The sequence below is a fragment of the Stegodyphus dumicola genome, chromosome 4, assembly GCF_044657685.1.
Source record: "Stegodyphus dumicola isolate Sdum_Otavi_A_Nest chromosome 4, ASM4465768v1".
Taxonomy (NCBI): domain Eukaryota; kingdom Metazoa; phylum Arthropoda; class Arachnida; order Araneae; family Eresidae; genus Stegodyphus; species Stegodyphus dumicola.
In genome coordinates this window covers 66,357,721-66,385,201 of record NC_140771.1, presented here as the reverse complement: position 1 = coordinate 66,385,201, position 27,481 = coordinate 66,357,721, and the positions used below count along the sequence as shown (strand labels likewise).

General features: G+C 32.2%; 1 protein-coding gene across 3 annotated transcripts in view; it reads right to left on the bottom strand.

The window, feature by feature from the left end:
- LOC118188636 (cell adhesion molecule 2-like) overlaps nt 1-26,795 on the bottom strand; it is a 1,428,898-nt gene extending 1,402,103 nt beyond the window's left edge. For 2 of the 3 annotated variants that reach the window (XM_085815032.1, XM_085815034.1), the window contains exon 1: nt 26,486-26,795. The gene's annotated coding sequence lies outside the window, so the exon portion shown is untranslated. The remainder of the gene's footprint in view (nt 1-26,485) is intronic. The other variant, XM_085815033.1, reaches the window with a different exon arrangement.
- Between the last annotated feature and the right edge of the window lie 686 nt (nt 26,796-27,481).

Genomic DNA, 27,481 nt, shown 5'->3' with positions numbered 1-27,481 from the left:
TTTTTATTGTGGACATTTTTATTTTTAATTATAGAAGCTGAGCAACACTGTGCTGGAGAATCGCTAAGAAATTGATATACTATCGCTAAGAAATTGATATATATACATATAATGAAATTGATATAATATCCACTTGTAGATTTCAATATTTAAATTCTGTCAACGAATTTACCTAAATGACACTATTAATATTCTATCTACATAACTACCTATTTTTAAAAGTTAAAATCTTATAATACATATTACGCTTGCCATTTTTCAAATAATGCATATAGGCTTATAAAGCTAGAAACATCATTTTGTTAAATGTTTACTTTTCAGATAATAAAGTATGTTACTTATAACGCTTACTGCGTATAATGCTTATAACGTATAATGCTGCATATAATGCTTATTATAATCAAATCGCCATTTACCACTTTTCAAACAATGCAGGGACGCTCATAACGCTTAAAAATATTTTTGCGTTCTTTATGGGTTCGTGGATTTGGAGTGGTTACAACACTTGACGAAGAATGAAAACTCAATTTATCAGCCAGAATTACTCAGAACAGCTCCAAAAGCACGCTTACAGTTGTCGACAAACTACGGCAAACACGCTGAAACAATCAGTAATCAGGCTATAACGAGGAAGACTCACGGCAAAGCACTAGATTACAACTCCCGACTCTGTCCGGTCGTTCTCAGAACTCAGCGTACTCTTGTGACTCTCCACGCTACAACTCGCGATGCACTCGACGACACACTTGATAGCCTCAACGATGCACACTTTTGATGCACTAACTCGCGATACACTGACGAAACTCTCTGGCGATTCACTCAATAACCTTAACGATGCACCATCACGCAATACACTCCGATGAACTCGACAATAGACTGCTACTCAGTATATATAGCTTTTGGCAGCATATAGCTTTTCAGTCAGGCTATATATAGCTTTTGACCTGACCTCGAGAAAATTCTGAGCCGAACTGATAAGAATTCGTTCTAGAATGTTCTCCATCCGTCTACGGAATGACGCCAATTTTGTCGTCAAATGGGCAATTTCGAGCCACATATGACAGTCCTGCCTTCACTTGTCATTTTCTGGCAACTCTAAACACGCTTTGCGGAGCTATCTTAGTACTGCGTGGCATTTCGTAACAATATGCTTTCGAGTGTTTGCGTTTCGAACAATAACGTATTTCTTGTAATACATAAATCATCAACACATTATATACCGTTTTATATACATGCAATAGTTTATATATATATATATATGTGTGTGTGTGTGTGTGTGTGTGTGTGTGTGATAAATTTGAAGATGTCTTGAGGATTCGAAAAACAGCTGCGTGGATACTTAAGATGAAGAAGAAAAGCTTTCATACGAAGCCGTTGATTTAAACACAATTTTATTTTCTCAACACAACAATCCTTGGTATACATAAACAGACTCAGCATCATTTATGGGTGCGAGATGCACTACACAGTTTTATACAGCTTAAACGTTCAAAACAATGGACAATAGCTAGCAGAGGTTAGCAGGTAACGGAGTAAGGGGGTGGTATATTTAATTACTGCAAAGCACACTAGGTCTATCTGCCTAAGGGGAGGGATGCCTTCGTGGAGGACTTTCTAAGAGCAACTGGCTCGTATACACGTTACACATGGGGAAAACCACGAAAACACCCATGCAGCCAGCCCGTTCGTAGGATTCGAACCTCGGACCGAACTACCAGGGTAACGGAGTAAGAAAAGGTGTGCGCGGTAGTAACAGCGGTATTTAAGAACTTGATTTCTTTGTTAATTTTGAGCTGTGCAATTGGATGCGAGTCGTTTGCAGTGCAAGAGGATAAGATGACATAAAGTGGATTAGTCTTCAGTTATGATGCACTTTAGATTCCAGAAAAAGGTTGCAACCAAATTAAAGTTAATAATTTTGAGTTATATATTTTATATCTTACAATAAAACATGTCACTCAAAATTACTATAGCAATAGTCCTTTTAATTTTTAATTTGGATGCATAATCCTGGAATCTTAAGTGCGTCATATTTGAAAATTAATCCTCATGTAATCTTTTATCCTGCAGTGCGGTTAGCTCTTGTCCCATCATCATTCGAGAATTAAACAAAGGATTTATTTCTTATAATTATGCTTTACTGAAATGCGCGCTCATTTTCTGTCTGCCGTTCTTTCGCTAAAATCTGCTCTTGTATTGCTCTGTTTTCTATGTCCTCCATTTCCTAAAAAAGATTTATCAAATAGTAGAATTTTGTTTTGAAAAGAAATTTTATAAGCACGTTGATTCATAATTTTGTAATGTATAATTCTCATGGCTAAATCGTTATTTTAAATTTTATTTTAGTTTTTTAATAGTAATACAAAATGATTTTACGGAAAAATCAAAACTGCGATGTCAGACATTTCGATTAACTAAGAAAATAATGAAACTGATTAAAAAAATGTGAATGCGAATTTGAGAAAAGCGTACTTATAAGAGTTTAATCCTTTGTTTAAATCTTAAGCAGTTATTAGGAAATACCTAATCGCATTGCAGGATTAAAAATGAAATAATACGGAACAGTTTTCAGGTATGAAGCACTTTAGATTCCAGGAAGGGGACGTAGCCAAATTAAAATGAGAAATTAAAGGGACTGTTGTTAAAATTAAGCTAGTAATTTTGAGTTACATATTTTATGTCTTACATATAAGGGTCCCAGACAGTGTAGTGATTAGGGGAGCTTACTGCGATAGCGAAGGGCCCCTGGATCGAATCCCGAAGAAGGCATGGATGTCTGTAAATGTATAGCGTCTTTGCGACATGAGGGCATTTTAAATTATGGACAGCCTTCTCGAGAGGTTGGTGATCCTCGGACTCGTCCCTCGGAAGTGCTCTCCATCAAAACTGGGGCGGAATTAAGAAAAGTGGTACTATCACCTTAATGGTGCTCAAAGCTCTAGCCAACTACAGGCGCAATCTTCCTCTCCTTGCCAAGATGAATTTTGTGGGCTTGTTTTGATGTTACTTTCAGACAAGTGAGATAAGTCACAACACAACAACACATATCTCACATATTCTACTACACCTCAGAGTTTTACGGTTCATATTCTGCAAGAGAAAGTATCAAGAAAATGAATGATTATTTTAAGGGTCATAGCTCTAATCGATATGCCGGCTCTAAGTCTTCTGCACCTCAGACTCACACATTTTATATAACTTACACATACAGTCCCACCAGAGGATTTGAAAACCCCTACGGAACGAATTTAAAATCTGAATCTTTTTAGATTTCTTTTATACGTATTATACATGTTCTGATTAATTGAACCACTTACTGCAGTGCAGAATTACAAAACCAGTTTACTGGATTTCAAAGTTTTAGTTATTTAATTTCAAAACACAAACTTTCTATATTAAATACATGAGAGCAAAGTTTGCATATAAACGCTCTACATAAACTCTTTATATATTTTGTTTTGAATATTAATTACATTTACGCAACAGATTGAAATTATACTCCCGATTAATTTTCTTAAAAACACGGGTAAACGGTTCATAGCATTTTTATTTTAAATGTGATACGGTTTTATTCTGTCACAGTTTATTTTTCACTGCTGTAAGTTGTGGATACTTGGTAAACCCGGAGTTAGACTTTATTAAAACATTTTATAAAATTAAAATAACGTTAATAAACTTTGTTACATAATAACTAACAATTTCTTTTAATTATCTTAGTTTATATATATATAACTACACATTGTTATATATGCATGTAGATATAACAACGTGAAGTTAAAAAAAAATTTCCAGAAATAACGAAACTAACTTTTAATGCGATATCCGGTTTCTTTTTACTCATATTTTGTAAAGTTTTATATAATCGCTTGTAAAGTTTTATGTACTATATATAGTACATATTTTGTAAAGTTTTATATACTATATATATCTATATATATACGTTTATTATTGCCGATTGCAATAAAAAAGAAGGTGCACGGTTAGATGTTATAGCACTTTGATACACAAAACTTCAATGTTCTACGGCTAATCGTTTTTGAGTTATGCGTGATACATAACATTTGTACTTCCAGACGTCATGAAAAAAATTCTTCCTGAATCCCCTTTAGAATCCGTTTGAGGAAAAAAAAAGTCTTTATTCTGTTCGTACGTACATATGTCATGCAAAAAGAAGTCATCCAAATGGATTCAGGAGAGGTCAAAATGGATATTTGCACTGAAGTAAGATACCCGGAAATTTTCCGCGATTATAATACTCGTATTTCCATTACTTCGTAAAAGGAAGCAAAAAGAACTAAGATGTCCAAGTTTTAGGATATAATACCATCTAAACCAAATATTCTAGCCACCTTGAGAAGTTTAAAATCATAGATATGTATCTACTTTTAAATCATGATTCTAAACAGTTAATTCTTAACACTGGGAATTATTGCGGTCCGCATGAGATGGTCTATAGCAAGGATATTGACTGTCAAAATTGCTTACAGTGCTTTGCAACATGATAGAGGTAGTCAAATGGATTAAATGCCGGAACCTATAAATGCGCAAACATACTTCCCTAGGTACTCAATAATGAGGAATAGGCAAGTAACACGCGCGTTCCCTATTACAACTCAAACGTAATCTAAGTAAACTGCGAGAAAATTGGATGCCATATTGTATACCGAGTACTACCTTTACAGTCCCTTTTCATTATCGACGGAAATCTAAATATAAATGGTGAAACTGTATAGTTAAACACGAATTACTGTTAAGATTTTAAAAACGTGTTAAGGAAAATTATCTACCTTAATCAAGGGGGCGAATTAATTTTTAATTTTATCGAAAAGCTTTGAATGATACGTTTCGTTAGAAGGTTTTTAATTTTTACTTTCCTTAGAGTTTATTGTCGAAGTTATGCGTAACACCTTATTGAGTAATGAAAAAAGGACTAAATCTCTGAGGTCACATTTGTTAAATGAAGGAGATATTTATATTTACTGAAGTCGTATTCTTTCTAATCGTTGTCATTGAAAACACATTTCAGCTCCATATTTATAGGTAGCAATAAAGCATTTTAAGGAACTTGCGAGCAGTAGTATGATATTACTAAATGATATGAGTGTGTGTGTGTGATTATGGCAAAGCCTCGAGGGCTATCTGCCTAAGGGGAGGAATGCCTTCGTGGAGGACTTTCTAAGGGAAACTGGCTCGTATACACGTTACACATGGGGAAAACCACGAAAACGCCCATGCAGCCAGCCCGTTCGCGGGATTCGAACCTCGGACCGAACTACCAGTGTTCAGCGACTTTACCGCTCGGCCGCTGGTGGGCACTAAATGATAAATGATATGAAATTGGTCATGGTATTATTGGAAAATAACATTTTTGTCCAGGCAATAAATGTTAATGACATTTTATCTATATTCAAGAAATATTAAAAAATAAATATTCTAATATTGCCGGCTCACTAGCTCTGAAGGGTTAAAACCGCTGAACACTGGTAGTTCGGTCTGGGATTTGAGTGCCAGTGAACAGAGCTGCATGCGCGCTTTCATGGTTTACTCCACGTATAAGTAAATACGAGACGGTTTCTCTTAAAATTGTCCTCTACGGGTCGCCCTTCCCTTTCCTTGTATGTAATAGTGCAGCACGAAAATAATAAATAAAAAATACGCTTTGCCTCCAGAGATTTCTTGTTTCCCATGTAGTTCTACTGCATTTTTTTAATTTTAAGCTTCATGACTTTGAACAAAAAAATCCACTTTCTTTTTTACAAAATTATACTTAATTTTGAAAAATTCCATTCAAAATCCATGAAATATATAAAAATTTATGAATTATGCACAAAAGTGTGGGCATTTTTTGTCTCTACATATAAAAGTAAAAATACTAGAATGTGATTTTATGTGAAATTTCAGAATGTTATAAAAAATTTGCTATCAAAAACAATAGTAACACATTTGGGAAAAAGTGTGCTTAAGCTACCATTATTTTTTTTAAAAGCTACAGGCTTCGGAATAAATTCTTATATCATTTTGGGCAACTATTGCTTATTCCTCGAAGTAACCAATTTATTGTGCTTAAATTGAGAGTTTGGAAGGTATAAAACTTTGATTAAAAACCAGTATTGCTGTGAGAAAGTCCTTTTAAGATTAACAAAATGATAAAGCTTATCATGAAATCGCTAAAATCATAAGGCGAAGTCAGACGCATGTCCAGAAAATAAAAGAGGAAATAGTCGAAAACAGAAGTGGAAGACGATTAAAAGAAAAAGTTGGGCCGTTGTTAAAAGAAAAATTCTGAAAGAAATCAAGTTGAATTTCAAAGCTACAACCGTCAGTGGGCATATTTGGGCCAAAACCGTAGAAAAATGTTATTAGAAAAGCTGACTGTAATAGTGGAGTGGCAGGAAAGAAATAGTTTATAAGTTTTGAAAATCAAAGAAAGAATTTAGAATTTGGTTAATGACATCGATTCACGTCACGAAACGGTCTTTACGTATTATCTCGTCAACCGTGGACGAGCCATAAAATATGGCGGAAATACCGCCAGTGTTGCTCTTACACTAATTGTTTTGCGGAATTCTGAAGGAAAGGAAGCCTCTATATTCAATAAACAATCAATATTCGACCCATTTGGTTTCTGAGCTTCGTAAAACAGCTTCTTCCAATTTCTACTATTTCTCAGGCTCGCAGATTTTACTGAAAGCTTTGTTTAGGACATTATGAGTACAATCATTCCGAAGTATTTGTTCCAATTTATTAATTTTTTGTCGTACATTTTCGGTTATAATATTTTTTAATTTAAATTTAAGGTACTTTTCCGTTTCGCCGGCGCAAATCTCGCCAAGCAGACTTTATTGGCGACAACATACAGTATACACATAAAAAATATTAAAAAAATGTTAGTTTTAAGAATTCTTTTTTTGAAGGCATAAACATTTTAATATTGCTTAAAATTTTATAAAAAGCCAATAAATAAAGACAATAAATTTGTAAAAAAAAACATTAATTTAAGAATTTACTATGCTTTCATGGTTCACCATCCTGATTCGCCGGTTCATATCACGTGACCCCAAGCGATCTCATCTCACGTAAACTACTCTACAAAATTCTAATGCTCTCAGTAATTATCTACATTAATTTCAAGTTAAATCTTAATTTGGAACACAAGTTTATATGCAAGAAATATTTCAATTCGTACGAATAGCTTACTCAGAAATTATGTAAAACTGCAGTGCTTTACTTCGCTAATGCATTCTCATTAGAATTGAATTTAACCCTTGACTTTACCTTTTCTATATTTTCGGCTTCAGGTAAGCACTGTGATTGCATTCTAATTGACTGAATTACCGAAAATGGCCTTAGACATAAGGCTGAACTATCTGATAAAAATTCTATGCAATTATATGCCAGTATTGAAAAAAACAATCAATCTGATAAGAAAAAGCTGCGACTTGTTTTGAAAATGAGGCGTAAAAGGTTACCAGCGAGAATATTCCGTTTGGCATCGGTTGTACCATTATTGGCAACTTTATCGCTTGCGCCGGCAAAACGGAAAAGTACCAAATTTAATTTTAAAATTTCATAAACATAACCTTTTTTTGAGAGTAAAACCCCACAACCTTGAAAATATTCCAGCGCTTGTTCTGCAGAAGGCAATGCTCAAATTTTAATAATTTTTCCCAAACTGCACAGAATAATATACAAAAGTAACAATTTATGTCCTTGCTCATAAAAACAAAATGAGCCCACCAGCGGCCGAGCGGTAAAGTCGCTAAACACTGGTAGTTCGATCCGAGGTTCGAATCCCGCGAACGGGCTTGGCTGCATGGGTGTTTTCCCCCATGTGTAACGTGTATACGAGCCAGTTTCCCTTCGAAATTCCTCCACGAAGGCATCACTCAGGCAGATAGCCCTAGTGTGCTTTGTCATAATTAAATGCACCATAAAAACAAAATGTGCAGTAGGTGTTATAGCAAAGCGAGATGTTATGAATGTTGTTACGTCACCCTTATCTATATAACTGGAGCTAAATCGCGCTGCTTGGCGACAGTATCAGGGTCGATGGACTATTGCTTAAATACACAGGAAACTTTTAGAAAAGGGTCATTTTCAACAGTTAAAACAAATTCAATATACTTGGAAGCGGTGGTCGTCGTCCTGTTTGGAGAGAGCGAAGTACTGCTGCTAATCATGAAATCTTACATCCAGCGTTAAAATATGTTTTTTATGGCCGTAAGCTGTGTTGGGAGGTTGTTTTCATCGATATTAGTTTGAAGCATATGATGTAATTAGATATTATTAAAACATAATCTAAGGCAAAGTATTTTTAAGTTAGGCATGGATGAAAATTTCATACTTCAGCAAGAATATGACTCAACACGCGGCGTATAATGTGAAAATGTGGTGTCTATTACTGTAAGCAACTGCGTACCCCTTCTCAGTGACCACAAATCGGTGTCATTAAAATTCCTCGAAAACGGCTGTGCAACAGCATAAAATGAAAGCAAAGATAACATGAAACGTACTATGGCAAAAGAATGGCACAATATATCTTCAAATATAACTGGAAACGTAGTCGAGTTTCTGCCATGACGTTCGGACAGCAATTGCAAAGGCTAACTGGCATGCAACAAAATACACAAAATACTGTCATTTTCGCATTTATTAAAAACAATAAAAGTTTTTAATATATTCTCATTTTTTAAGCTAAAATCTTCTAATATTTATTTTGAATCTAGGGGTAGCTTTGTTTTCAACGATTTTCCTTTGCTTTCTGTATTGTCACAAATGATTTTTGGTTTATTTAATCATGGCAAAGCACACTAAAGCTATCTGTCTAAGGGCAGGGATGCCTTTGTGGAGGACTTTCTAAATGAAACTGGCTCGTATACACGTTACACATGGAGATAACCACGATAAACGCCCATGCAGCCAGCCCATTCGCGGGATTCGAACCTCGGACAGAACTACCAGTGCTCAGTGACTTACTGCTCGGCCGCTGGTGGGCCCTATCACAAATACAGTTTCCCGTTAAGTGTTTGAAATAAAAGCAATTTTGTACTTATTGGTAACTATTGATTTGCTTTGAGAATTAAGCTCTGAATTTTTAATTTATCAATAAAAAGTTGAGTATATTCTCAATTTTTTGGAGTCACTCAACTCTACATAGTTTTGTGGATTATGTTTTAAGTTTGTGAGCAAAACATTCCTTGGAAAGTGACCCAATGCTAGTTTGATTGCATTGCTTTGCACTAGCTTATTGCTGAGGAATGGTATTCTTAAAATAATGAACCAGAAAGCGATTCGATAATCATTTTTTTTCGTAGTTTATCTCACGGCATTTTTATATGGCTTCCGTTGTGGTATATAACGTCATTTCATATGTCATTACTCCACGGAAGTATTTCTTACACTAGTTGAAACCGTTGCATTGTGCTTTGCGTCAAAACAAATAATTCAAACATTTTATTTTTCTGTGTTTTATGTAGGGATACCTAGGAGGAACTTTATTCATCAGGAAAGAGGAGAATCTTTTTTTTTTTTTTTTTTTTTTTTTATTGAAGAAATAAGTAACGAAACAATATATGGGTTAAAACTATTTACAGCAGGATTTAGATCTGTTTATTATCGGAAATTTAGTATCGAAAATAGGGATATTTCTTTTAATGTTCTCCGAAAACACAGTACTCGATTTCCAATGAAATAGTATTTAATATTTGACTTTTTTGACCAATGAAATAGTATTTAATATTTGACTTAATTTGTTTCGTTTTTTAAAACTTTCTTCTTCCACTTGCTCGCATACAAAGCTACCTTCACAATATTAATACATGCAAAATATAAAATTTGCTCATCTGTAACTGGTGCTGTTACATATTTAGACGCTCATTTCTAAAGTGATTTGCCGTAATCAATAAACAAATATTCCTTAGTTCTGTTTAAAGGTAATACAATTAAAAATTCACTGTATCAATGAAACTGTTTCGTTTACTTACGAGGAAAATATTTTAAGTAATCAGATGCCTTTTTTTTACAGAAAAATTAAGCTATCACTTTACTTTTAAAAAATTTTTTTGACTCTGAATAAAAATTTTGGCAGCTTTTCTATATTAATCACGTAATGTTAATTTATAGTAAATGAACTTTACAGAACTTGATTATTTTTCAGATTTCAAATAACAATTCATTTCTTTCCATCTTTAATTAATACATAGAAAAGTATTCAAAATATGTGCTGCAGATGAAAATAAAACGTACGTGCCGATTATACTGTCCTTGGCAATAAGCCTAAAAACACAAGATTACCTACATAGGCAAATCATTCATTATCTGACGTACAAAATATATTTAAAAAACGTATACAGAAGCAATTTCATCTAAATTAATATTTTGGTTTAGTATTTTACTTGATACGACCTTGTAGTTAGTTTTTTGAAAATAAAGAACATATAGAAATAAGCTTGAAATCGCTACATCATACAAAATACGTACAACACAGAACTAGATATTGAACAAACAGTAAGGAGGGTACTTACTCACTAATGCAACTACCTTGGCGAAATTTGAAGAATTTTCACAGAAGAAAAATAGAAGTTACTTATCGGGTGCAAGTTGATAATTTTAGCACCTTTGCTTTTTAAGAAAGATTCCTAAGCAATCGATATTGATAGTAAGTCGGTAAACGTTATCAACATATGAAAAGAAGGTACTTTTCCGTTTTGCCGGCGCAAGCGATAAAGTCGCCAATAATGGTACAACCGATGCCAAACGGAATATTCTCGCTGGTAACCTTTTACGCCTCATTCAGATAGTTCAGTTTTATGTCTAAGGCCATTTTCGGCAATTAAATCAACTAGGATGCAATCACAGCGCTTACCCGAGGCCGAAAATATAGAAAAGGTAAAGTCAAGGGTTAAATTCATCAATTCTAATGAGAATGCATTAGCGAAGTAAAGCACTGCAGTTTTACATAATTTCTGAGTAAGCTATTCGTACGAATTGAAGTATTTCTTGCATTTAAACTTGTGTTCCAAATTAAGATTTAACTTGAAATTAATGTAGATAATTACTGAGAGCATTATATTTTTGTAGAGTAGTATACGTGAGATGAGATCGCTTGGGGTCACGTGATATGAACCGGCGAAACAGGATGTTGAATCATGAAAGCATAGTAAATTCTTAAATTAATGTCTTTTTATAAATTTATTGTCTTTATTTATTGGCTTTTTATAAAATTTTAAGCGATATTAAAATGTTTATGGCTTCAAAAAAAGAATTCTTAGGACTAACATTTTTTTAATATTTTTTGTGTGTATAATGTATGTTGTCGCCAATAAAGTCTGCTTGGCGAGATTTGCGCCGGCGAAACGGAAAAGTACCGAAAAGAAAACATACTTTAGCAATTTAAAATACAAATTTTTATTATTAAGGATTACTTGATACATTAAAAAAGGAAATGCACAGCTATCAGTTTCCGCTTCGAAAAATAGCAGAGAATTTCAAAGTCTCGGCTTCATGTAAACCTCGGCAAAACAGGTTTTTTAAGAAACACATTACATCGTTGTTTCCTTTAGAAAACTTTCAGCAGAATTCTGTATTCCTGCAGAAAAAATACTATAAGGAAAAAAAAAAGTTCCTTGTTGGCAAATTCTACAAACTAGAATTTTAAAACTGAGGCAAAAAATATTACGATTTGTTTATGAAATCTATTGGAACATGGAATAAATAAAAAGAACGCATACGGAACGCGCTGCTTGACGGAACGATAGTTATGAGGATGGTTATCGGAAGAGTGGTGTATGGTTATGCGTGTGGTTGCCAGAGCTAGGCACATTCTAAAAATTTGGCGACTTTAACTAAGGTGGTTGTGTTAATACGTAAATATCTACAGTAGAAACATATAGGACACATGGAAATTCATGCCTGAAATGAGACTATCTAAATGTAAAAAAAAAAAAAAAAAAAAATGTGTTCCAACATACAAAAGGGTATTTTGGTCATTTTCAAAATTTCTTTCGAAGTGTATATTTTCTATAAATATATTTCCTTCGGGAAAAAATCGATAGGCATTCCCTTCGATGGAAGATTCTAGTCCGTATACTAAATATTTGACAGTTAAAAACTCGGAATTTTTTTAACTAGTGTAAAAAATAAATTGCATGAGTAGGAAATATAAGCAGAAAAACGTAAACTATGTGGGCATGCGGCGGATCTTTAAGGCTAAACGTGAGAACTTTCGTTTTCCGACAGGCTGTTGATCAAAAAGCATCAAATTCATTACTGAGTAGAAATTCAATTATTTAGATAATGTAGAATACGATTGTTATTGTGTTTTATGGTTAATCCAATAATTATTAGTTTCTATAATCCAGAGAATATTTTAAGTGCATCGTATTTTATTTCAACATGTATTACATCTCTGAAATAACTTTTTCATTCTTACCTTAATATTACTAATAACGAATTTTTGTTATCAAAATTAAATATTGAAAATACTTATTTGCATCGTTCACAAAAATTATTATCATTCATTATTTATGTTGAAAGAATTCACAGGATTCTTTCAACATAAATAATGAATTAATATTCTCTTGACATGCGCACTTTAAAACTGAGCAAATAAATTGTTCATATCTCGATATAACAGAACAGAGAAAAGAATACTTTTTATTAGTATAAAACAAAGTACCCAATTTATTTTTATTCAAATTAATTCTTCATTGAAGCAAATAATGGTTGATCTTTAGATTATGGTAACTTGGCGATTTTTTGGCGAAAATTTGGCGACAAACTCTCCTACAGCAACCCTTTATTTTTTTTTCCCACCGCCATTTTGTCTTCACGAAGTAAAGACATGTTTCTTTTCTTTTTATCTACTGAATACTTCTTCCAACAATCGCCGAATTACACTTATGCTAGAAATTTTATCTAACAAAACTGCTTAATCATGACAAATATTCACTGCAAAATTGGGAAAAAGTGCACAATACCATACTCCTTACGCGTTTTTCAAAATAACACATACACATAAACCATGTACACATCGACTTATTTTTACTTAAAAAAACATACCAGAATTACACAAAAATGGCATTGCGCACACTCTTCACTATATCCATGTACACTGCTTTTTTTCTCATAAATTAGAAAAATTTCACGAAAATACATGACAATTTTCTGAATCTTTAAACCCGTTAAAAAGAACATATATGAAATTACCTAATAACGAAAAAGTATATACACTTTCCAAATATGAACATTTCCTCGTATAAAATAAATAAAATATCCAAAAACGTTTACCTCTAAATTATTTATTATATTATACACGTCACCAACGAATTCATACCGCAAACATTCCAAATACTTAGTGTCAAATATTTTAATTATTTCCATGCACGTTTACTTGAACTAAAACGTATACCAAATTCCTACAAACATAAAATTCACAAAATAACTATCATTTAATTAAAATATAATTAAATTCAAAAACACTACTTAAAATATAAATAAGCACATACATTAAATTAATAAAAATTAGCTTACAATCCTAATTACTTTAAACTAAATCATTGCTAATAACAATTTTCCCAATAATACCAAATTACTTTACTTCCACCTTACATTTAGAACAATGCATAAATATAATATCCTCAAATAATTAAAAATACTAACTTACCTAATTCTCTTCAAAATCTTGCTTACATGGTGGATACACTTTTATTATGGATTCAATAAAATTATTGAACGATTTTTTCTGCGAATTTTTCCTCCACATTTCCTCCGCTAAATAAAAAGCAAAATTCTCTTTATCACAATGCCTCGGAATTAAACCTACACTCATGCACCATTCAACCAATTCTTTTGAATTATCACACAAACGCATTAAAATCTAGAATTCACTTTAGACAGCGCCATACAATCCCAAAATTATTCAACCCTACTTCACACAATGAAGCTTAATACAAAATAATATACAGCTACAGATATTTTTCCAAATTCCCCCCTTTTCCGACTAAACAACCGTAATTCGTCCATTAATATCACATGACATATCGCATGATCTCTCATTTCCCTCACACAAAATAATGCGTAATCGGAAGTAGTAACCTTTATCGCCCAGGTAGTAACCTTTATCGCCTCCAAAATGTCGCCAAACTACCAGTTACCATATTCTAAAGATCAGCCCAAATAATAATTCCCAAATAAGTAGTAATCATGTGTAAAATAAATAAAACATTGTTTTCACACTTTTTGACGAAAAAATTAAAACACGTAAATAAATTACATCAAATTTAATTTCACTTGGCTAGATATAGCAAACGACCAAGAAAACTGTAAATCGAAGTGTTTGAAATCGGGCTGGTTGAAATTCAGACACTTGGATAAGTGAAGTTCCGGATAACTAGAATTAGGATACGTAGATTTTCAAATAGGGATCAGGATATTTGGATTCAGAAAAATTGAATCCCCGATAACCAGATATTCGAATGTCTAGAATCCAGATAACTGTGTTCCAGATAATTGGGAATTTAGACATCTAAATCGATCCTGAATCTATACTTCGTATAACTGAAGTTAGGGATATCTGAATACTAAATTCCGGATAATTGGAGATCTGGATTTTGTAATTGGAATCATATTGCATTGTTATTTATGAAGTATTTAAAATATAGTTTAGAGAAATTCTAATTTTTAATTACATTTGTTTATACTGCAAAAAAGATTTGAATAAATAAGAAAATTTCAAAAAATATTTTAATATATGCTAAATGCAATGACAGAAACCACGTATTTTAAGTATCGTATAAATATATTCATTAGTAAAAGTATGTGTTTAAAGTGTACGAGTGTGTTCTAAGTTTAAAATATACACCTCTGTCGAAGAAAATGCGTCAAATGCAGAAACATCCATAGCCAAATAAAGCAAATTATATTCGCTCGTAACTACGTTTTTCATCTAATTAAAATGTAACGAAATATAAAATAGAATAAATAGTATAAGAAAATTACATTCTAAAAATAACTGTATTTAGCGGATGAATTATTTCTATGGAATAAATGTTTAAATGCAAATACAGTTACTCAAATTTTTAAATTATTTCCTATTTGATAAAATTTTTCGTTAAATTTTCTTATAATACCAGTCATGATAAAAAATTGAATAAGATTTATCTAATCATAAAATTCTCTGAAACTGATTGCTATAAGTAACCTTAGAAAATATTTTAATGGAATTTGCACTAAAACTCCCTCGTTTTATCTCAATTCGTCTAAAATTACACCCCGCCAAATTTAGGTATTCTAAAAGTAAAAAAAATTAGGTATTCTAAAGTTTGCGTATTGCAAAAGACGTGTAATCAGAAATTCTGAGATATGCATTAAATTTTTCTAAATTGAATTTCGTTTTCCTTGAATGTATAGAATTCGATTTTGTGCCAATGTGTGAAAGTTCTTCATTTTACTTATAGATTCCGACTTCGAAAATATTTTGCAGTTGCCGCTAAAGAATTTCTCAAAAACATCTTCAATTTTGAGATGTGATTTTGTTGTTTATATTTTTACACTTGGCTGCAAATGAAATGGTCACTTGGTGCATATTTAATCTGATTGCTTATTTTAGTAAAACAGATTAGTAATTTAACTAAAAGCACGTGATAGACATATATGTAATTGCAGTTCGTTTGTGGCTGAACAATAAAGTCGCTAATTCCTGGTAGTTCGACCCTTGTTCAAAGCCCCTCCAACGGGCTGGCTGCATGGTCGGGGGAGGCTTATCCTACGTGTAACGTAGAGAAAAGCCAGTTTCTAGAGGAAAGTCTTCCACATGGGTCTTTCTATATAGGCAGATAGCTCACCAATAGCGAGCTGTAGAGTAGCTATAAGTAATAGTTCGACACGGTTCAAATTCCGACAAACGGACTGGCTGCATCGTCGTTTTTATGGTGTTCCTCGTCGATACTCTTAGAAATCCTCCACGAAGGTATCCCTCCTGTTAGCAAATGGGTCTGGTTTGCTTTGCGATAATCAAACAAACGAAACCTTATAGGCAAGCAACATTCGAGTTGCTTTGTCTTAAGCAATTAACCTAACCCGCCTAGTCGAAGGACTGTCTGCATGGAGATCTTTTAAAAGGAAACTCACTCATATGTAAGAAGATCTTTTAAAAGGAAACTCACTCATATGTAATTTACCCATGTGAAATTTTAGCTACAAGTTTTCAGCTGTTTTAATCATTCGTCCACTGTAGGCATTGATAAACTGAAGTAGGGAACTTGCAGGGACAGTTCAAATGATTAGAACAGTGGGTATCGAACATTTTATGGTTGACGCAGTTTGGTACATAAGAAGCTTTTCTTTCTTTCCCATCGTAAGACAACAATACAGCCAAACAATTTTTTTTTTTTTTTTTTTTTTTTTTTTTACGGTGAGACTATGCTCCAGTGTGTCCTTAAAGTGTAAAATATTTTGTTCATAATCTCAAAACATTCTTGTTTTCAAAGTCCTGTTAATAAAATATTTTTAAATGTGATATTTTAGTTCTTTTTTATTACAAGAATAAACAGTATATAATTAAGACACAATAACACGCCGAATAAATACTAATTCAGAAGTCAAACAACAAAAATCAGCGTTAATTTACAAAATTTTCACAGGACTAGTTTCGATGGTTTTACCGAACCATCATCTTCAGCTGCAAAACCGCAAATGAACAAGATAGGAAAATAATGTTTAGATAAGATAAGAAAGCCTGGACAAGAATAAGCAAGTGGCACCATCTGTTGGCGAAACCAGAACTAAAACATAATTTCTCTAAAAGCCGAAGGCAAATTTGGATTGGAATTAGGATCGTTAACTAGAACAGAAAGATTTTTATGAATGTGAAATGCTCTAGAAAATCCAGTTCTCCAATGGAAGATGTTTTTTGAATAATTTTGGCAGCAGAAAAATTGAAAGTGTGATTTTCGGACCAACAATGTTGAGCAACAGAAGACTTCTGTGTTTCCTTTTTTCTAACATATGCCTCATGTTCTTTGACGCGAAATTTTAAGGCTCTCTTAGTTTGGCCAATGTAAATTAAACCACACTGGCAAGGAATCCTATAAATACCCCAGGAATTCATATCCGGAATGGGGTCCTTGAGTATAGAAGTTGGAATTTTATTGATGGGAGAAAAAACAACCCGAAAGTTAAATTTCTGCAAAATATGTGCAACTTTATAGCTAATTGATGGAAAGAAGGGAATGACAACAGAATTTTTATAATCTCCTAAAATAAGAGTGTGGCTTTTAGTGTGTTGAGATGAGAATTTTTTAACTGCTTGATTAATAATGTTGGGTGAAAAGCCCCTGTCAATAGCTATTGCTTTTAAATAATTTAGTTCTTCATCAAGGGCTAGTTTGGAGGAGCAAACTTGAAGAGCACGGAAAACATAGGAATAAAATGAAGCTAACTTTTGTTTAGTCGGATGACATGATTTAAAGTGTGGTGGAAGGCAAACCGATGAAGGTTTACGGTAAACTGTAGTACTGAAGTTGGATGTGTTACGTGTGACCAGAATGTCGAGAAACGGAAGAGAATTGCAAGTCTCAAGTTCAAAAGTGAACTGAATAGCAGGATCAATAGAATTCATTGTTGAAAGAACTCTATTTAAATCATCTTTATTACCTTCAAACAGGGTAAAAGTATCGTCTACGTAGCGGAACCATGCCGGGAAGTTTAAAGTTTCAAACAATTTTGATTCATAATAATGCATGTAGATATCAGCCAGGATGGGACTGAGGGGGCTTCCCATGGCTAATCCCTCAGTTTGCTTGTAATATTTATTTTGGAAAACAAAATGTGTTTGTTTCAAACAGAGTTGAGTGAGAGAAATTAGCTCATCAATTTCGATGCAAGAGAAATGAAATTCGCGAAGTCTGGTTTCTAGACATCTTAATGCACCCTCCACTGGGACATTGGTGAATAATGATTTTACATCAAAAGAAACCATGAGTAAATTACGAGGAGAAATGTTTTTAACCTTTTTTACAAACTCTATTGAATTTTTTATGGTGTAAATATTATTGTCTAATAGAGTGGAAAATCTAGAAACTAAATATTTAGCTAATGGATACGAGGCAGTACCTAAATTTGGTACAATAGGGCGGAAAGGAATACCACTTTTATGAATTTTGGGAAAAGCATATAATCTGGCACAATTCGCAACAGATGGGATAAGCGAATGTTTTAAGTTGCTTGAAATGATTTGCGAAGATTTGATCGCAGTTTTTATTTTGGATAAGTCCGAAGGTGAAGGATCTTTAGGGATCGGATTATATGGTCCTTCGTTTAAGAGTTTAGTGACACCATCGATGTAAGTGTTCTTATCCATGACGACTATCTGGCCATCTTTGTCGGCCTTTGAAATGACAATATCCGGGTTAGAATGAATCTCGCGCATTGTAGCTCTTTCTCTCGCAGTTAGATTTGGTTTCAAAGGTTTATTATTGAATTTCACATTATGAGCGATAAGATGCCTAATCATTTCTTTCTGTGAATCTGAAACTTTACTGAACTTGAAAGCTTTTTCGATAGGAGCCAAAATCTTTGGAATCGAGGGTTTACAGGTTTGTGAGAAGTTAAAATTATATTTTAGAATTCTCTCTTGTTCTTCTGAAAGACTAACATTAGAAATATTATCTATTGGCTTGATGTTTACAATGGGAAGATTTTTTGAACTACTTGAACTGGAAGACTGTAAAAGAAGTTTTTCGAATTTAACTGCAAGGGTGTTTTTATGACGGTTAACTGCATTCTCCGTTCTAGACCAAGACTTTTGTTCAAGGGCAGTGAATTTTGGATATGTTTCAGCGAGTTCCAAATGAAGCTTATAGAGTTCATGTTCAATTTTGGACAATTGTTGACGTGTACCCCTTATCACGGACCGAAGTAAGGCAAGTTTGCAATTTAACAGAATTCTTGAAACGCGACTCGAAGGTTTTTGATTAGATTTGATTTGAATAAAATTGGGGATCAATTTTTTACATTTATTTTCCTATCTTGTTCATTTGCGGTTTTGCAGCTGAAGATGATGGTTCGGTAAAACCATCGAAACTAGTCCCGTGAAAATTTTGTAAATTAACGCTGATTTTTGTTGTTTGACTTCTGAATTAAACAGTATATAGTTATTAGATTTAGAAGAAAATTACCATAGCCCAAATGAGTTGATGATAAAAGTACATTTTCTTGCTAAAAGTATCACGTTGGCAGAAATGTTGTTCTAGATGAAATTGTTTAGAAGCCATCCTATAAATGGAAAAGATCCAAATCTACTATAGCGTTTATGAAACTGGACGTAGACACCTGATTTGGTTTTAATGATGCCTGTTTTTACAGTGATAATCAAAAGCCCTCGTACAAGTATGAAGTCATATAAAGGTTTACTCATCCTTGGATAACATCCAAAAATCAGTTAGTTCCTTGTTGTCAAATTTTGTTTTCGGTGTAATGTTATGAAACAACTCGATAAAATTCCTTTCAACAGAAAAGAATGCAAATGGAGCTTTGACGCTAAAAATAGCTCGAATTCAGGATAGTTTTCCGATGGTATCCTATTAAAAATAACTTTCCGTTCACTTAATAAACTGATAGATACTTTGGGTTATGGAGAAAATGCAGTGGTTTAAAAAAAGAATGGTTTTTGCAGTGGATTGTATTATTTAGTTTGCGGGCAGTGGATTGGATTATTTAGTTTACGGGTTTACGGGAAAATCCTGTCGACCACAAGAGACGACGCCAATCGCACCAAACCAAGTAAAAACGTTCTATTCTTATTTTTCTTTCACATTTATTATATTAAATAATAAATCATTATTTATATTTAATTTTTCATTAAAAGTTTTCATTTTTTTATTATCGCTTCTCAGTTTTTAAATAAAGCGCCATTTCGTGGCCATTAACACATTTTTTTGAGGCCGGTGAGATTCCATAACTTTGGAAATATTCAACAGCATGCTCGTCTGTAGTAGGCAGGTCCCACATTTTAATAATTTTTTTTTCGAAAATACGTGATAGAGAGAGAAAAAAGGAGTCTTTACTCAAGAATAATAACTACCACGTGGTGTAATCAAGGTTACACCAAACCCAGCGTCTTTGAAGAAGACTTACATTTTTGCCGAAAAATTGCGTAGTTTGACGTCTTTTCTTTAATAGGTAAAAATAGTCGATGGGATTATCCGTAACTACCAGTTTACGCAAGCACGCATGGCAAAGCACACAAGGGCTATCTGCTTAAATGTAAGGATGTCTTCCGGAAGATTTTTCAGAGCGTATTTGTGCAGTGTGTTAGATGTTACCCTTAATTTAGTATCAACGATTTATAATCCTCTTCTAAAATAATTGTATTAAATATGATTCCTGCGAAAGTATTACAGTACTTCGTGGCATACAGTTTGACAATCAATGAGTAAGATTAATTAAGGCAAAGCATTCAAGGGCTATCTCCTTAAGGAAAGGATACTTGCATGGAAGACTTTCTAAGGGAAACTAACTCACATTACCCAGGTAAAACACTCCGAAAATCACCCATTCTTAAGTCCATTAGCCTGGATGGAAAATGAGTGAAACTACCAGTATTCATTGATGTTCTCCGCTCTGCCATTGGCGACTTTAAGGAAATCTCTAAATTCCATCACAACACGTATTTCAATTCACCAGATATTAATTCTTGTTACCATACTTGACGTATTCAAATGAACTGTTTAAAACGTTATAAACTGAAATATGACATTTGGGTTTTAGATGAAGTAATAAATCATGGTGAACATTTCTTCCATTTTTATACAGCAAAGCAATGGTGTCCTGAAACACTATGTATTCGAAACAATTTCAAACTTTAAAACAAAAGGAAAAATTTTCAAATAGGAATCATTTCGGTTGATCTTTACATTACGGTAACTGGTAGTTTGGCGACATTTTGGAGGCGATAAAGGTTACTACCTGGGACTTTGGTAATAATGTGAGCAGTACTGAGTTCCGATTACGCATTATTTTGTGTGGGGGAAATGAGAGATCATGGGATATGTCATGTGATATTAATGGACGAATTACGGTTCTTTAATCGGAAAAGGGGGGGAAATCGGGAAAAAATCTGGAAATTTTGTATTTGGCTTTATTCTGTGTTGTGTGAAATAGTGTTTGTGAATTTTTGGATCCCATGGCCGTAAGTAAAGTGAATTCGAAATGGGTATTTAGTGGTATTGAAAAGGATAGTAAGAAATGTTTTTTAAGGTTGTGTGAGAGAGAAATAAACATGTTTTATTATGTTATTTATTTTACCTGGTATCTTGCTTTGAAAGATAAATATGATTTTAAAGATTCTGAAAGAGAATGAAGAAAAGTGTATCCGCCACGTAATGAAGATTCTGAAGGAGATTAGGTAAGTTAGTATTTTTAATTATTTTTATGCATTGTTGGAAATGTAAGGTGGAAAGGAATTTGGTATTATTGGGAAAATTGTTATTAGCAATGATTTAGTTTAAAGTAATTAGGATTGTAAGGTAATTTTTATTAATTGAATGTATGTGCTCATGTATATTTTAAGTGGTGTTTTTGAATTTAATTATATTTTAATGAAATGATAGTTATTTTGTGAATTTTATACTTGTAGGAATTTGGTGTATGTTTAAGTTGAAATAAATGTGCATGGAAATAATTTAAATATTTGATAATAAATATTTGTAATGCTTCATGTATGAATTCGTTGGTGACGTGTATAATGTAATAGATGATTTAGAGATAAAAGTTTTTGGATATTTTATTTATTTTATATGTGGAAATGTTCATATTTGTAAAGGGTAAATACTTTTTCGCGATCATGTAATTTCATATATGTTCTTTTTACCGGGTTTAAAGATTGAGAAAATTGTCATGTATTTTCGTGAAATTTTTTTAATTTATGAGATAAAAGCAGTGTACATGGATATAGTGAAGAGTGTGCGCAATGCCATTTTTGTGCAATTCTGGGATGTTTTTTTAAGTAAAAATAAGTCGGCGTGTACATGGTTTATGTGTATGTGTTATTTTGAAAAACGCGTAAGGTGTATGGTATTGTGCACTTTTTCCGAATTTTGCAGTGAATATTTGTCATGATTAAGCAGTTTTGTTTGATAAAATTTCTAGCATAAGTGTAATTCGGCTAGTAGATTGTTGGAAGAAGTGTTCAGTAGATAAGAAGAAAAGAAACATGTCTTTACTTCGTGAAGACAAAATGGCGGCGGGGAAAAAAAAAAACAGAGGGTTGCTGTAGGGGAGTTGGTCGCCAAATTTTCGCCAAAAAATCGCCAAGTTACCGTAATGTAAAGATCAACCATCATTTCTTTTAAGCAATTAATAAAGCGAAAAATCTTGTCTTTAATAAAATTGTGAAATACTAATAAACATTTATTTGGAATATTCTTAAATAATAGCAATTATTTCTTAATAAGTAATTAGCATTTATTTTGTATATTCTTTGAAAATTTTATAATATGTTTATACATTATGAATTACTTTGAGCAGTTATTTTACTCGAAATTTGGAATTTTAGACGAATTAAGGGGGAATTAATTAAGGAGATAAATTTTTTCCCCACACTTAATTCATTTTACTCTAAAATCGAGTTATCGCTAAGCATTAAAGGAATATTTGAATATCATGAAAACATTTTAAAACTTGCTTTCAACATTTTCGTTCTTTAATCTTGTACATTGAGCATTTTTGTTCGAAAAATATAAAGAATAATACGAAATATCTTTCTGAAAATGGTGGCAGTAGGGTTTTGTCTCATTTTATCTCTTTCTTAAGAAGAGATAATAGAATATGAAGAGCTGAATCGGTACTATTTAGTTTGCTTGGCCGGATGATTGGTAAAATAACTAAGATAAAGAACATTAAGTTCTCTGCCAGATGAGCGATTTCTTCATGAAGACTTTCTAAAAGGATTTAACTTGTATTCATACTAGATAAGGGAAAAAAATCATCCTTGCATTCAACTCCTGTGCCAAGATTCAAAACTAAGTCGAAATACCATCTATTAACAGACTTATTCATTGGACAATTTAATTTGGGTACTTACATGTTAACGCAAACACCTTATTTGAAGTCGTCAAATTTAGAGAATGTGCCAAACTAATGCAACTATGTTCATAAACATTCTTCTGGCAACCATGCTCATAACAATCCTTCAGTCAAGCAACGCCGCAATTTTCGTACGCTTTCTTTTTTATTGTATTCCAAATTCCAAAAGTTTTTATAAACAAATCGCGATATTTTTTACTTTTGGTTTAAAATATGAATTTGTGGAATTTACCACTAATGGAAGATACTACGGTGAAATTTCTACAAGAATACAAAATTTTGCTGAACATTTTCTGAAGAGAACAACGAGGAAATGCATTTCCTCAATACCCGCAGCTGCCGAGATTGTACAAAGACAAGTCGCCGAAATCATGTATGTTTTCTAAGCGAAAACAGATAGCTGTATTCTTCGAGAGAAGAATAGCGAAAAAAAAATACAGATTGAGAAAGAAGGTAATGTTTTATTTTTGAATCTATTATGTAATCCTTTTTTAATAATTCAAATTTGCATTTTGAATTGCTAAAGTATGTTTTCTTTTCATATGTTGATAATATTTACCACCTCGAGATAAATATCGATAGTTTGGTTATCTTTCTTAGAACAAAGGCGCGAAAACCAGCAAGTTACATCCCCATAAGTAACGTTTACCTTTTCATCTGTAAAAAGTCGCCAAATTGCACCAAGGTGGTTGCATTGATATATAAATAGGCTTCTTTGTTCGGAGTTTTATAAATTGATATTATTCAGTCTATTAAACGCCAAACAAATTAAGATTCACAAATGATGAAACGGGTGCTCCAGTGGATGTTCGTTCAGTGAGTGTTTATACTACCTGTCGTAAATAAACACTCTTAATAAGCTTTTTTTATAAACAATCTTGAATCGTAAAACAAATCCTCGATGATTTCGTCAATTTTAAGTCCACAAATCTGGTAGATAGACTTAAATGAACTATAAAATTATTTGAAGATTAAATTCTCAGTAGTGTTCATATCAAGCTATTTTTTGCCGTAAATGTTTATAGTTAAGTTTTTTTAATGTAAATGCTGCTTAAAATTTATTTAATTTACGGCTTGGCTTGAAATAGCGTATGAAAGCTGGACTTTATGATAATGCGATGGGTAAAAAAGTGTTCATGAATACAATATGAAAACATTGAGTTTTAGATGATTACTGCTGGATTGCTACAAGAAAGATGCACACATGGCCAGTTGATACACTTTTTTATTTTTTTGTATCTCTATGAAAATTTGCTTATTTAAAATGATGTAAGAATCTTTGATATTAGCGCGAAAAATAACAAAACTTGTGTCCAGCATTCCATAATTATAAAAATATGTTTTCATATTCGTAGCATTATAGCGAGTCACGAAGTGAAGCAGCGGGTAAGATGCCAGACGCGAAAAGACGCAAAAAGAGCGCAGATAATGCTGTTGATGTTAGATTAAGCATGGTAAAGTGGTACTATGTTTCTCGATACCGGAACTAGTGTCCATTCGGTGGTATTGGTTTCGTTAAATTTTTGGTTTAGACGCAATGGATGAATGTTATTGTGTTTCATTTTTACTGCTATGTAAGTACGCGCATCATGAGCTTTTTATGAGAAACAGACGACATCGATTAGTTTTATGAATTTTAGAAAGACTTTACATAATCATATTTCTACTTTAGAAAGGAGACATAACCAAGTAGAAAGTACGTTTTAAAGGCTGTTACAAATTAAATTAAGTCTCACTTCCTCCTCACGATAAACGTGAGTGACGTTTATAATGAAATATCAGTTTAGCTGCGAATATTTTCAAAAGCAGACCATACAGCCTATTTCTTGTAACCATTCAGCCACCATCAACGTTTCTGACAGACACAAAGTCTCCTTAACATTTATATAGATATTTCTAGAATATTATACTCGTATATTGTTCCTGATTTGGAAGTATGGTCAATATTCTGTTGCATTCACTTTAGAAATGTTGTAGGTACTATCTTGTTGTATTCTATATCTGAAAATGCAGAATACGTATTTCAGTGCTAGCAGTCTAATAACGAAGTCTTCCGTTGATCATCAACAACTTTCCGAACTTTTTTCCCTTGCTGCAAAAACAGTCTATTTTAAAGAGTAAAATTTTAAATATTTAAAATTAACATCTAAATAACTTTAATGTACTTCAGTAAAACGCACAATTTTTGCTAGTCTTTAGTAAATACATTCAACGTTTTTGGCTATATCTCATGTGTATGAATAATATAATCAATTTGATTAGGGAATAAAATGTCTAATTTGCAATAGCAAAGTTTCAAATATAATAATGAAAATATTGATTCTAATTGTTTAAGATAATGACTGAATGAAATATGTATGCCACTAGTCATAGGATGAGAGATTTTGTATCACGAAAAGTCGTACATTTTTTTTTAATACTGATGGTTTCTGTTTTTGGTTTTGAAACCTTTTTCTGCCAGAAATTTAGGTAGTAAACGAGAAAAAAAAAAAAAAAAAAAAAAAAAAAAAAAAAAAAAGACAAATATTTAATACTTCGTTTAAATATTTATTCCGAAGACATTTCATAATACTGATAAATTAATATTTAAAATTAGCTCTATAAATTGAAGTTTTGTATTTTATCCAATGAATCTTAACATGGAAAATACTTTTATATTGTCATAATAATCACTGAAAGTGCTTATTATTTAATCTTTAATTAAAAATTTAATCATACCTGGGTAAACAATTACTGTAACGTTGAGAACTTTATGAAAAATATAATTTAAAAATTACTTTCGCACAAATTTTCAAAATTTTAAAATGTGAAAACTATACCGAAATTATTATCCGATTCATGCATTCAAATATTCCATTGCACTTAATGCAAATTTCAAATAAAAATTTTGTGGCGGTTTTAATTTCTGTTTTGCATATAATTAATGGTATAATATTCACTAACTAGGTAAGTTCAAGAGGAAGTATTTAAAATATTAATAAATTAAAACTATAAGTATTAACTATAAGTTATTAAACTAAACATATTATTAAAGATAAATTATTAGTACGTGAAATAAAATAAATAATAATGCAAAAGTGAAATAAATTCTCATTTAGTTAAAATTTATTAAATCCTATTTAAGCATCTTATTATCTTGAATTGTAAGTGTTAATGGAATCACGATATCCTAAACACCTTTCATAATAAAAGCATTTAAAAAGATATAAATTAAATAAACTACTCACTTTTATTTTGATATAAAGATATATTATAAAACGTGATTATTCTAGTAAAATGTACTAAAAATATCCCATTAGTATAAAATATTAAAGAAAACGATATGGTACAAAAATATATTATTTGGTGGAAATATATCGCATTCATTTCCCTAATATATAAACTTAAGGTAAAACTGACTTACCAATATTTTCTTTATCCTCCAATTTCTTTTCTGTGACAAGTTGAAAATAAACACTTTTTAAAAGTTAAAAGTTTCACTATATATATATAAGGAAAAAAAAGCACAAAATAACTGTTATCCAACTGCTGGAGAAAAAAAAGACGCGCAATATGACAACAAACCTAACACAAATACAGTCTCAGGAGAACTTTCATGCAAACACGATGCGCTGTCTTCCAAGCCACTACTTGAAGTTTTAAGTTTCTCTCTTTCGTCCTGCAGAATTCCAAAGGGTTGTGCTCTTGACAACTGAGGGTGCCTGAACTGAGGGTTGTTCCGAGAGTTGTATCACACACGGCAGAACTTCATCGATTGGACAACACTATCGGATCGTGACTGTACACTAGCGCCACGCATTATTTTCCTGTTTTTGTCCTGTTTCCTATTTTATTCCGAATGACTGACGATTTTTGTTAAGTTTTAATTGGTATATATCTTAGGTTACAGTTTGTTACATCATTAAGTTATGTAATTGTTTTCCATTAAAAATTAAGGAATGACAAAGAAGTTTCCTCAACTTAGAACTGTTTCAACAGTTTACCTGATGATATTCCTAAGTCTGAAAAAATATTAACATTTTAATTTTAAGTAATAACTCGTTGGTTTCAATGACTCTTCCAGTGGAATTCACTTCTAAAATTTTTATTTTATTATTTCAATTGAAAATAATATATTATTGTTTAATATTTATTGTACAATACATGTTTGGAGACTTGAGATTTCTTTTAAATTTCTCCAAATGGAAAACCGCAAAATTTATGAATAAAATATTTACTAATAATTATTAATAATATAATTAGTACGTTTAAATTACTAGGAATTCAAAAAAATAATTGTTTATCAATTGTTTAGCGATAATCTAGCTATTAAATTTATGAATATCCTACAGATTAGTAGGAGTAAATTAGAACTGGATATTTTTTAATGGGAACGATTACGAAGAATAAAATTCTGAAA